Source organism: Heloderma suspectum, chromosome 8 (genome assembly GCF_057233095.1).
Source record: "Heloderma suspectum isolate Gila_16-S chromosome 8, 16-S_ref, whole genome shotgun sequence".
In the NCBI taxonomy this organism is placed as follows: Eukaryota; Metazoa; Chordata; class Lepidosauria; order Squamata; family Helodermatidae; genus Heloderma; species Heloderma suspectum.
Window position 1 is genome coordinate 4,765,877 of NC_139465.1, and position 12,587 is coordinate 4,778,463.

The 12,587-nt window shown below is 43.0% G+C and overlaps 1 protein-coding gene across 4 annotated transcripts in view; it reads right to left on the minus strand.

Moving 5' to 3' along the window:
* The window catches only part of BANP (BTG3 associated nuclear protein), a 224,704-nt gene that overhangs the window by 19,736 nt on the left and 192,381 nt on the right, over window positions 1–12,587 (minus strand). The gene's annotated exons all lie outside the window — the stretch shown is intronic.

Below are 12,587 nucleotides of genomic sequence, written 5' to 3' on the forward strand. Positions count from 1 at the left end.
GACTTTTTTTCTGTCTAAACATGCATATGATTGTGCCCTAAATATGAAGACTAATTAAAAGGCTTAGAAGTAAAAATTAGAGATCTATCCTAGTAATCCCTCTGCCCAAAACTATTATTGGCAATCTCAGAATATTATATTTGAAACTGACCCAAGCACACCTTTCAATAGTGGAGATGCCAACAGCCATAAAAATAGGTTCTTCTGTCAAGATGTGATTGCAGAAGAAGCTGCCTAACATCCTAGAATCCCCAATGTTCCCCATTTGCCCCCAAACATTCTGAATGCCCCCCAAGATTTGTAGGTGACCTTTTGGGGGGGGGGGCTATGGCCCTCATTAAGAATAATTGGTCTACACTAAGCACGGGCAACTTGTGGGCCTCTAGATCGTTTGGCTTACAACTCCCATGATCTCTCACTGGCTGTGCAGAATAGGGCTGGTGGGAGCTGTAGCCTTTTGCAGTGAAGGCAGCAAAACAGGAATATTATGCTGCCTCTATCGCATCTGCAGAGTGCTGTCCTAGGAGGCTGTTCCAAGTGGTCCGGAGCCTGGTCAGTCCTGTGGCTCCGGAACCACTGGAGCATTCTAAGTCCTCCTGTGAGGCCTTGGCAAGGCACTTTGCAGATAAAATTGATTGGATTAGGAGTGTTATTCCATGCACTGTGGATACAGTTAGTGAGCAGGAGGCGGTCTGTGGCACACAGGTTTTGTGGGATCGGTTCCAGCTTCTTCCTTCTGATGAAGTGGACAAGGTACTTTCATCTGTAAGGCTGACGACCTGCTTACTTGATCCTTGCCCATCTTGGCTCATGATGAGCTGCAGAGAGAGGCTGGGTGAGGGGATCAAGGCAGTGGAGAACGCCTCCCTTGAGGAGGGAGTGATGCCATCAGCCCTCAAGGAGGCAGTGATAAGACCGCTTTTAGAAAAGCCCTCCTTGGATCCCCAAGTTCTGAACAACTTTCGCCCAGTCTCGAATTTGCCTTTTTTGGATAAGGTGGTTGAGCGGGTGGTGGCAATGCAGTTGAAGGCACACTTGGAAGAGTGTGCCTTCAGTCGGGCTTCAGGCCTGGGCATGGGACAAAAACGGCCTTGGTCACCTTGGTGGATGATATGAGGAGGGCTCTGGATAGGGGGAATGCTCCTTCCTTGTTCTCCTCGACCTCTCGGCGGCTTTTGATACCATTGACCACGGTATCCTCCTGGACCGCCTGGAGGGGTTGGGCGTTGGAGACACCATATTACGGTGGTTCCGGTCCTTCCTCTCCGGCAGGTACCAGAGGGTAGCACTGGGAGAGGAGGTTTCGGACCCGTGGCCGCTCACTTGTGGGGTGCCACAGGGTTCCATCCTCTCCCCGATGCTATTTAACATCTATGTGAAGCCGCTGGGGGCTATCATCAGGAGGTTTGGGGTGCGGTGTCATCAGTACGCGGATGACATGCAGCTCTACCTCTCGTTCAAATCTTCACCAAGGTTGGCCGTAGAATCCCTGTCCAAATGTCTGGAGACGGTGAGTGGCTGGATGGGGAGGAATAAGCTGAAGCTGAACCGAGGTACTTTTGGTGGGAGACAAGAGGAGGTTGGGGGATGTTGACCTGGTGTTGAATGGGGTACGGTTACCCTTGAAAGACCAGGTCCACAGCTTGCGGGTCATCTTAGACTCCCAGCTGTCCATGGAGGCTCAGGTGTCAGCTGTGAGCCGAACAGCACTGTACCAACTCCATCTGATACGGCGGCTGTGCCCCTACCTTCCCCACCATCTGCTCCCATCGGTAGTATATGCCCTGGTCTCCTCTCGTTTAGACTACTGTAATGTGCTCTACGTGGGGTTACCCTTGAAGACGGTTCGGAAGCTGCAGCTGGTACAGAACGCGGCGGCTCGCCTGATTAAAGGCAGCCGCCGGTGAGATCACATCACTCCAGTGCTGAAGGAGCTGCACTGGCTACCAGTTGTTTTCCGGGCCAAATTCAAGGTGTTGGTTTTGACCTTTAAAACCCTATATGGCTCCGGCCCAGCCTATCTCAAGGAGCGCCTCCAGCAACACCAGATAGGCCACTCAACAAGATCAGCCTCAGTCTCTCTGTCCCATCAGCCAGGACAGCTAGGCTGGTGAGGATGAGGGAGAGGGCCTTCTCTGTGGTGGCCCGCCCTCTGTGGAACTCCCTCCCTAGGGAACTCCGCCATGCCCCCTCTTTAATGAGCTTCTGCCGTGCATTTAAAAACATGGTTGTTCAGGTAGGCATTTGGGGTGGGCTAGGGTAATTTTAGAAATGCGATGTTTTTAATGTGGAATTTTATTGTGTAAACTGTTTTTATTGTTGTACATTGCCCAGAGTGGCTGGGTGACCGGCCAGATGGGCGATTAATAAATTCAATTAATTAATTAATTAATTGATCAATCACTTGGAGGGGCATAAGTTGCCCAGCCCTGGTCTACTTTGACCGGCAGAGGCTCTTGAGGATTTCAAGCAGGGGTCTTTCCCTTCACTGCCGGCGCCAGGGACTGAACCAGGCCTTTTTTCATGCAAAGCATATTCCCCACTACTCAACAATGGCCCTTTCCTGGCATCCTTGTATACCACGCTGTGCATGTGCAAACATATCCAGCGTTCTGCACAGGTGTGAAGGTTCTCTATACTGCTGTGCATGCACCTCTGCATATTCCACAGCTTGATGGTACATATACAATATGAACCACAAAGGTCATGTCTTGCAGCATGCACAGAAATGCCCCTGACATCTGGCTTTCCCCCCTCTAACACTACAATGACAGCACATTAAGATGGTAGCTACACTGCCAATTCTAGAAATAGTAATTTTAGGGATAACGGTCCAAGCCACACTGTGCATCTCTTTCTTTACCCCTTCCATTCCATTGTTCAAAATAGTTAATATCTGCTCCCAATAGCTCCCAATTAGCATTTGACTATCCTATCAGCAGAAACAGTTTAAAAGGTAATAAATTTTCCTTCCCCACCCCCACCCCAATTTTTCTCTGAAGGCGCAGCTTCCAAACCCCAGTAACTGCTCAGATCACATACTTGGTTCATTAACATTTATTGCTCAAAACTATTCTTCAGGGAGTCACTCTACACAGTCACTCTTGACATTAAATATTTCCACACAGGAAGATGTTGTTAAAAAGCAAAAACCTGTTTCCTCAAAACGGGCAAGACCTTCAACCTCTTTGCTGCCAAAATGATCCTGTGGAGAAGATTTTTGCTACTGCTATTTTGGGTGGGATGTTGCTTTTTATTAGTTTGGGCAAATCCTAAATTTGCCACTATTTTTATTGAGGAATTTAGTAACAAGACAGCACTGATTTCCCCCCTTTTTCTCATTATGCTTTTCTGTCTCCTAGCTTGGGATGCAATAACAGAAATGGTTCCTTTCACACACGAGGCCCTGATTATTTAGAATATGGCTATTTATATACCATTCACAACCAAAATATTCTACACCACAATTAATAGTGTTAAGAACTTCTGCATGAACATTAAATAATAAAGGCGGGGAGGAGGAAGCAACACGTTGTCGAGAACTTATGTCTGTAGACTACAAAGCAACCCTTTCGAGTCTGGGAGCAAAGGCTTTTATCCTTCATGACTGAAGAAATTCAGGGTTGGTAACAGGTTTTTGGATCCCATGAAGCCTGCTCTGATAGACCTTCATCATGGTCACCCAATGGGCCAAACAGCCATTCCACATCAGTTTAGCCTTCATAGACAGTTTGGCTGTGGTGTTGGTTGCAGAAACACACAATAGAGTTGAAGAAGCTGAGCAGAACTGGGGGGAAAATATACATATAGGGGTTATATGTCCTTGTTATACTCTAGAATTGATCCATTCTTTCCAAATAATATTTGAGGACTTTCTATGCCTTTCCATCCTCAACCAAGTTATCTGCAGGATCGCCTGCACCTATACAAATATGCCTGGGCCAATCACCTATGGAGGCCCAGCTCACGTGCCCACCTGTAAGGTCTGTTTAGGTTGGCAGGCACAAGATAGGGCCTTTTATGTGGTGGCCCCATCCTTATGGTATGCACTGCCATAGGATGTGCATGTGGCTCACTCTCGCTCTCGCGCTCTCTCTGAATGTTTTTTTAATGGGCCTGAAAGACCTGGTTGTATTTAATGTAGCCCATTTTAATAATTCAATTATTAATTGTTGTGGCTATTTTAAACATTTTATATTGTTGTTTTAATTAATTATATTTGATTTTCTATTGTTTAAAATTTTTACTTTGCAAACCGCTTTGCATCGAAAGGAGGGATACAAATATTTTAAATAAATAAATAAAATAACGTTTCCAGAAGAAATACACGTGGGAAGCAGCTCACAAATACATCTAGATTACAATCCTATGCATGTTTAGACAGAAAAATGTCCTACAACTCCCAGCATCCTTCCAGCCAGCCATACTGACTGGGACATGCTGGAAATTTTAGGACTTTTTTCTGTCTAAACAACGTAGGATGTCACCCTTAAGCATGGATAAAATATATTTAACTTTAACCAATATTTAAAAGAGAAGGCATGCCACCAAAGTAATAGCTAAGTATTTTCAAATGTGCTATCATCAGCCCAGTTCAGCATAGGCCTTAAATCTGTCAAAATGCCATTTGCTTAACCTCCACATGGGCTAATCTAGTTTAGGTTTTCTTTCCTGGATTTCTTAGCCAAAAAGCTATGAAAACTGAAACCAATTTAAATTCTACCAGGAGGTAAAAAGGGAAACCAATAATTTTGTAGAGAAGTTTCATTATCTTGACTGTTTCCTGGCATGAATCATTACCACCATGACCCCCCAAGTCCGCTTTTAGTTTTCACGTGTATCATCAGTAGAGACTGATTTGGTAATGTCTTACTCTGCATTGCTCTCAATATGCCTAAGCATCAAAAGAAACAGGAAGCCCATCAAGTTATGGTTAATGATACAAACCTAATGGGAAATGCCTATTTGGGGCAACCATGACCAGCCTGAGATAGACAACATCTGGCATGCTGTGACTTACTGTATTTAAACCATATGCAGCTTTCCATCAACAGTTTTTCTTCAACTGTCACCCAGCATCAACGCTTTCTTGTGTCCATGAACATTAGGAATTACATGTTCCAAATGTACCCCTGAGCGAAGATGTTGCAACACTGGGCTTGCTGAGCTTTTCCTAGCCAGGAGCCTAGGTACTGAAAACGAACAGAAGCCATTTCAGAGGCAGGAGTTGGTGCCACCAACGAGCCAAGGGTCTGTCTTCATGCTACACTGTGGGGCAAACAGCCTGAATCTTTTTAGACTAGCCACTATATGGACAATAACATACCACCATAGATAATGGCTCTCCTACTCATGATCCATGGCTAGAGATGTAACATTTCCAGAAATGTTGAGGCCATGGAAAAAAACTTGTTTTTTTCTGAGGGGTTTCAGAAAAAATGGAAATTTTGGAAAAATTGAAAAATAAGCAATACTTATTTCTTTTAGTGCCCTTTACCGATCTAAAGTTACTTTGTTGCTTTAAGATAGCCTTCCCCAACTGGTGCCCTTCAGATACTTTGCATTTCAGCTCCCATCAGCCTCAGGCGACATGGCCAATGGTCAGGAATGCTGGGCACTGTGGTCCAAAACATCCAGAGGGCACCAGGTTGGGGAGGGCTCCTTTAAGAGCATAAAGCAGCCTTTCTGTTCCTAATGTTATTTTATGTATGACTTAGAATGATAATTTTATCAGCAAACTACTTTAAAACTTCTAAAAGTAAACTCAGTCAATTTGTAATTATTGTCTGAATAGATAAGAACTAGAACTGCCGCCTTGAGTCCCAGTATTGGGTAAAAGGCTGGATATAAATAAATATAATAAATAAATAAATAAATAAATGAATAAATAAATAAATAAATACGTTAAATGACTGGTACAGCATCAGAAAGACTGGACTCTATAGAATAAAACCCAAGCTGTCAAGAATGCACATTTACTATCAAGAATGCACAGTGGTAGCTCTACTCACATGTTGGGCAACTGAGCATAAAGGTCTATCAATAAAATATACTTTAGATCAATAATTTTTGATAAGGAATGAAAGAACTAACTATGCTGGTAATCTTACAGAGAGGATTAAAAAATATTTTTCCCCATGTCTTCATTATTTCCAGAAGTTTTACATCTCTAGTCTTTCTATAAAAGTGTTCTTATTACATAGTTTTTAGAAATCATTTTGGGGGGAGTAAAGGCTGGGTAACAACATATAAATACTTTGTCTTAAATTATTTCATCATCCGAAGCTGTTCAGTTTTTCAGGGAAAAACCCACAAAACGGTCCTCTGAAAACATGGGAAAAATCCATTTTTCCCCCTAAATTTTTCTGGTGGTTTTTTTTCCGGGCCTTCACATCTTTATCTATGGCACAGAGAAAAGATACAAGATCCCTAGCTAGTCTGAGGCTGCTTTCTCCCCCAGGACTGCTAATATGCAGGGCCAGCAAGGGCCTGTGCTAGGGGTCAAGGAGTGGCTCCTCAAATATATTTTCGGCTCAATGTTTCTTGAAAGTGGCCCATGAGCTCAGTTTAGCTGGACAGACAGATGCATCCTAACATTTCAAACATGACATTTAAAATGGGTGATAGACAAACACTTTTAAGCAAACAAATAATTACATTATTAAGGCCTGCTGCCCCATGTGTACCGCTCACCTCATTGGCCAGCAGTCTCCCTGTCTGAGCTGATGGAGGTAGTCTTGGACTTGGATCGGAGACATAGCCTCCCCAGAGAGACTCAGCCAGTCCTGTCTTTATGGCCTTTTCAGCCCATGGTGAAGACGTATTTATAACTCAGGCCTTTTGAACAAACTTTAAATAAATCTTTGGCTCTCACCGTTTTAATGTTTTTAATCTGAGCAACTAAATGTTCTGTCTCTGTTCAAAGGAACATTTATGTTCTATTTTAATGTTTTCTCTTTTTAATTATTGTGTATTTATTTTTAATATTGTGTTTGTTTTACTTTCTACTATATAAGCTGCCCAGGGAATATCTATTGATGGGCAGCTGTATAAATTTAATAAATAAATTCACACTTTCACCCATATTATTTATCTATTTAAAATATTTATAGTTCACCCATCCAGGTCAAACCCTCTCAAGGCAGCTTCCAACACACAATGCCTTGTGGGGGTGGGGTTGCTGCACTGGGAGATCTTGCTGCAGTGAGGGCCAAAACCAACCCTCCATCCCTGGCACAGGTTTGCCTAGAGCTCTTTGACAGGTATCCCACAGAGGGAGGCAATCTGCCTGTATGCATGCCCTCCTCCCACACACAAACCACCCATCATAACGATGTGTATTTTGCTAGTACATAATAATGTAGTGGGGACTTTTTAATGGCATTATGACTGAGCATTTCGCTAGAGACCATCTATATTCATTTATAGCTGGGGACTGTTTTTCTTTTCTTTTTTTAAATACTTTTTATTCTATTTTTTATCTTTATAAATGAAATAAACAGAACCAACAACCTAGTCATTATCTACAGTTTCCAACAATACAGTATTCTTAGGAGGACACAGCAATAACGAAAAAGAAAAAAAAAAAAAGTTACTTAAACGGATTAAATTTAAACTGCATTACACACAAACTTCAAGTATCATTCTACTTAAAAGTTATACCTATAACATTGCCAATATTACAATTCAGTACAGCATAGATAATCAACCTTACATTACAATATCATATCTTCAGTCTTATAGCAAGGGAGCAAGCCTACAATTCATTTCCATAACCATAAATTGCCCTTCAGTTAACATATAATAGTAAATCTTAGCAATTTAACCAGCTAAAAATATATTTCTAATCAAAGTCTCATAATAATGATAGTAATAATAATAAAAAAGGAAGGAAATTAAAAAGGATAAGTAATAATGGGACTGTTTTTCTTTATGACCTGCAAATCTGGGGCTGAAAGGTAAAATGGGCTGTGCATGTCTCTCAGCATTTATTGAAGAACAACAAGTGGTCTTCATTACATTACAGTAACAACGCCAAAGAGTGTTCAAACTACCGCACAATTGCACTCATTTCACATGCCAGCAAGGTGATGCTCAAAATCCTACAAGCTAGGCTTCAGCAGTATGCGAACCGAGAACTACCGGAAGTACAAGCTGGGTTTCGAAGAGGCAGAGGAACTAGAGATCAAATCGCCAACATTCGCTGCATCATGGAGAAAGCAAGAGAATTCCAGAAAAACGTCTATTTCTGCTTCATTGACTACGCTAAAGCCTTTGATTGTGTGGATCACAACAAACTGTGGCAAATTCTTAAAGTGATGGGAGCACCAGACCACCTTACCTGTCTCCTCAGAAACCTGTACGAGGGTCAAGAAGCAACAGTAAGAACCAGACATGGAACAACCTATGGGTTCAAAATTGGGAAAGGAGTACGACAAGGCTGCATATTGTCACCCTGCTTATTTAACTTATATGCACAGTACATCATGAGAAATGCCGGGCTGAATGAATCAGAGGTCGGAATTAAGATTGCTGGGAGAATTATCAACAACCTCCGATATGCAGACGACACTACCCTAATGGCAGAAAGCAAAGAGGATCTCAAGAGCCTCTTGTTGAGGGTGAAAGAGGAGAGTGCAAAAGCTGGTTTGAAACTCAACATTAAAAAAACTAAGATCATGGCATCTGGCCCTATCACTTCCTGGCATATAGAAGGGGAAGAAATGGAAGCAGTGACAGATTTTACTTTCTCGGGCTCCAAGATCACCACAGACGGTGACTGTAGCCATGAAATTAAAAGATGCTTGCTCCTTGGGAGGAAAGCTATGGCAAACCTAGACAGCATAGTAAGAAGCAGAGACATCACCTTGCCGACAAAGGTCCGTCTAATCAAAGCTATGGTTTTCCCAGTAGTAATGTATGGCTGTGAGAGCTGGACTATAAGGAAGGCTGAGCGCCGAAGAATTGATGCTTTCGAACTGTGGTGCTGGAGAAGACTCTTACAAGTCCCCTGGACTGCAAGGAGGTCAAATCAGTCCATCCTAAAGGAAATCAACCCGGAGTGCTCATTGGAAGGACAGATCCTGAAGCTGAGGCTCCAATATTTTGGCCACCTAATGCGAAGAGAAAACTCTCTGGAAAAGACCCTGATGCTGGGAAAGACTGAAGGCAAAAGGAGAAGGGGACGGCAGAGGATGAGATGGCTAGATAGCATCACCGATGCAACGAATATGAACTTGAGCACGCTCCGGGAGAGAGCGCAGGACAGGAAGGCCTGGCGTGCTATGGTCCATGGGGTCACGAAGAGTCGGACACGACTGAACGACTGAACAGCAACAACAACAACAATAGTTTACTACTACTGTAATCTGCATATCCCCTTTCTCAGGAAGAAGGTTAAGTACATCTGAGTAGGCCCTAGGGCAGGAGTAATTTCTCTTCCCTTCCCTTCTCAGTAGTCAAAAACAACGGCTACTACTGTAATCTGCATATTCCCCTCTCAGGAAGAAGGTTATGTATGTCTGAGTAGGGCAGGAGTAATTTCATTTCCCTTCCCTTCCTGCTAATCAAAGGGGAAAAGTGTGCTGTTCTTGCCTGCAGGATTATTCAGGGCTGTTGTTTCCTTGCCAACCCACTGAAGAGTTAGCATTAAGCAATGTGGCTTAGTGGTTAAGACGCTGAACTGCAGACTGGAAGGTCGGCAGATCAGCAGTTCGAGACCCGAGTGCTGCGTGACGGAGTGAGCTCCCGTCTTCAGTCCCAGCTTCTGCCAACCTAGCAGTTCGAAAGCAAGAAATTGCAAGTAGATAAATAGGTACTGCCTCGGCGGGAAAGGTAACAGCGTTCCGTGCACCTCGGTGTTCAGTCATGCTGGCCACATGACCACAGAAGCGTCTTCGGGCAGCGCTGGCTCTTCGGCTTAGAAACGGGGATGAGCACCGCACCCTAGAGTCGGACACGACTGGTTGGGGACACCTTTACCTTTACCTTTTTAATGTGAACCTACATAGGATCCTTCCTTTTCAGCAGTTACAAAACCCTGATATGAGGCTTGCTCAGGAGAAGACATGCCTGGTTTTGCACCCTCTTGCAAATTTTGCAAGACTGCAGAATCAAACTCAAAACTCAAAACGTGAGAAATATTGCATTGTCCCCAGAAGTGAAAAAATGGAGACACAATGCACTACGGAAGGAATCTTCTGCACATTTACTTGTGAGTAAGCCTCACTTTGAATTCAATGTAATGGGACATACTTCCAAGTAAACATGAACTGGATTGGGTTCTGGGAAGTCTAAGCCGGTGAGCTTGCCAAAAAAATGAGTAACACTTTCTAAAAAGGCATTTCCCACCTCACCCCAGGCAGTTTAGGGCTGCATCCAATTCTTGGTGAAATCAAAACAGGATTATTCCTGTTTAATGAGGAATCATCAGGGCCCCACAACTTTAAAAAAAAGAAAAGAAAAGAAAAAAGACTGCAAACAAATAGGATGCATTGAACAATAAGACAAAGCAAACACCATGGCGGAAATCAGATTGGAAAACTGGCACTGATACAAAGGCTTACTTTCTAATGAATCATTGATTAAAGTAGAAATGCAATTTAGGATATTATCTTCTTGCTGGAGGAAGAGTTACCTCATCTAGGTCCCTTGTCTGTAAACCATTACAGAGGCTATTCTGGGGGAAGAGTTTTGCATCCAAGTTATGTTAGCAACATCCGATTCATCACTGTAAAAGTTGGGGAAGATACATTTTGCAGTTCATAATGTGTCTTGGTTTCCCCTTAACACTTATTGGGCATTTCAAACAAGTTTTATTTTCTTCAGTTGTGCAATTGGATAATTTGTTCAGAAGTTATTACTACATATGGCTGGTTTTGGTAAGGGTTTAGACTGCCATCCTGTAGCAAAGAGATTTTCTTGGATTACCTTAAAGCAACCTTCCCCAGCCAGGCACCCATAAGACATGCTGGATTTCCAGTCCCATCATTCCCAGCCAGCATTCATTCATTCATTCATTCATTCATTGCATTTATAGTCCACCTTTTTTCCTCTTGCAAGAAACCCAAGGTGGCTTACATGATCCTCCTCCTCTCTGTTTTATCCTCACAACAACAACCCTGTGAGGTAGGTTGGGCTGAGAGTCTGTGACTGGCCCAAAGTCACCCAGTGAGCTTCTATGGCCGAGTGGGGACTAGAACCCAGATCTCCCGGCTCCCAGTCCAACACTCTAGCCACTACACTACACTGGCTCTCATCATGGCCAATGCTGGCTGGGGATGATAGAAGTTGCAATCCAACGTGTCTTGACAGCACTGGGTTGGGGAAGGTGACCTTAAAGGTTTTTCATTTTGAGAATGAATTATTGTGTCTCAGATCTGATTCTTTCTTTCTTTGTAGCAAGTTACCGCCCTGCCTACATTTGAGAATGGGAAAATCCTGGGTGCTTGTTGGTTTGGGCACATAAAAAAATTGATACTGACTTCTAGCATGTGAAATATCCCAGAAGAAAAATTCTGAGTCTGCCTGCTGTTTTGTAAAGTAAGAGTCCCTATTCCAAAATTTTGTACAACCTCCTAAAAATTAGAAATTTTGTTCCAGTTCCAATTATGCCTTTGGAAAAACGTTGGTAAGTCTACTGTTCTCTAGTGAATGCAAACAATGTTCCAAAAATGTTTTTATTTATACTTATACTAAGGTTATTTGAGTTTGAATGTCAGTACCTCTACCAGGCAATTTGGCGCACTAACACTCATGTCCACTTTCCCGTTGGGAGCTACTGTTGTACGTGCCCCACTGAAGTCAACACTTAATGATTAACTTTGCTGGTGGAGATCAGGACCCTTCCTACTAGTGCCCACAAGTGCCCTTTAACAGAAATCAATGATGTTAATCCTTTATTCTAGCAAGCATCCCACATGGAGTGGGAGCGGAGAATGAGACCAATATGACAGAGGCTTTCCTGGTCAGTTGAAGGCAAACTATACATCAATACACACAGCTACAAGCCACTGCGGATACTGCAGAACGTGTGTTCCAAAGCCTTTACTTCTTCTGTTTGTAAAGTTGTTTTGTTTGGAGCCCCGGCCAAAAGCTAATTTGCCGGTCATAGTTCAGGCTCAAGCTGGCTTAAGCAGTTAAGGAGACTTTGCATACTCTGGCTTCAGGAGACTGGCAGACTTCTCATACACCAACAGTAACAGATGTTTAATGGACCACTTCTTACCCCAGGAGGCTCTTTCACTGAGCTCTCAGACCATTACCAAAGAGGAGCCAAACAACAGTGCTTGAAACAGAGCTTATACGTTTACTGGCCAACAGCTTCAAACAACAGCAGCCAAAAACCCGAAGTCCTAAAAAAAAACCCCTCTGCTTTACATGAGCCAGATTCTATAATTATTATCTATTTTGGGGAACATACATGAAAGCTATAGCTTAAATGTTTGTCTACAAAATGTTGGTTTTGGGTTTTGTTCAAACCTACAACCGAGACTTGGTAAAAGGATAGGTAATTCTGCAAACTAGATATTCCAATTTCAGAAAAGTCTAACCAGGATTCGGCTACAGGAAATAAAAAAGAACACCCA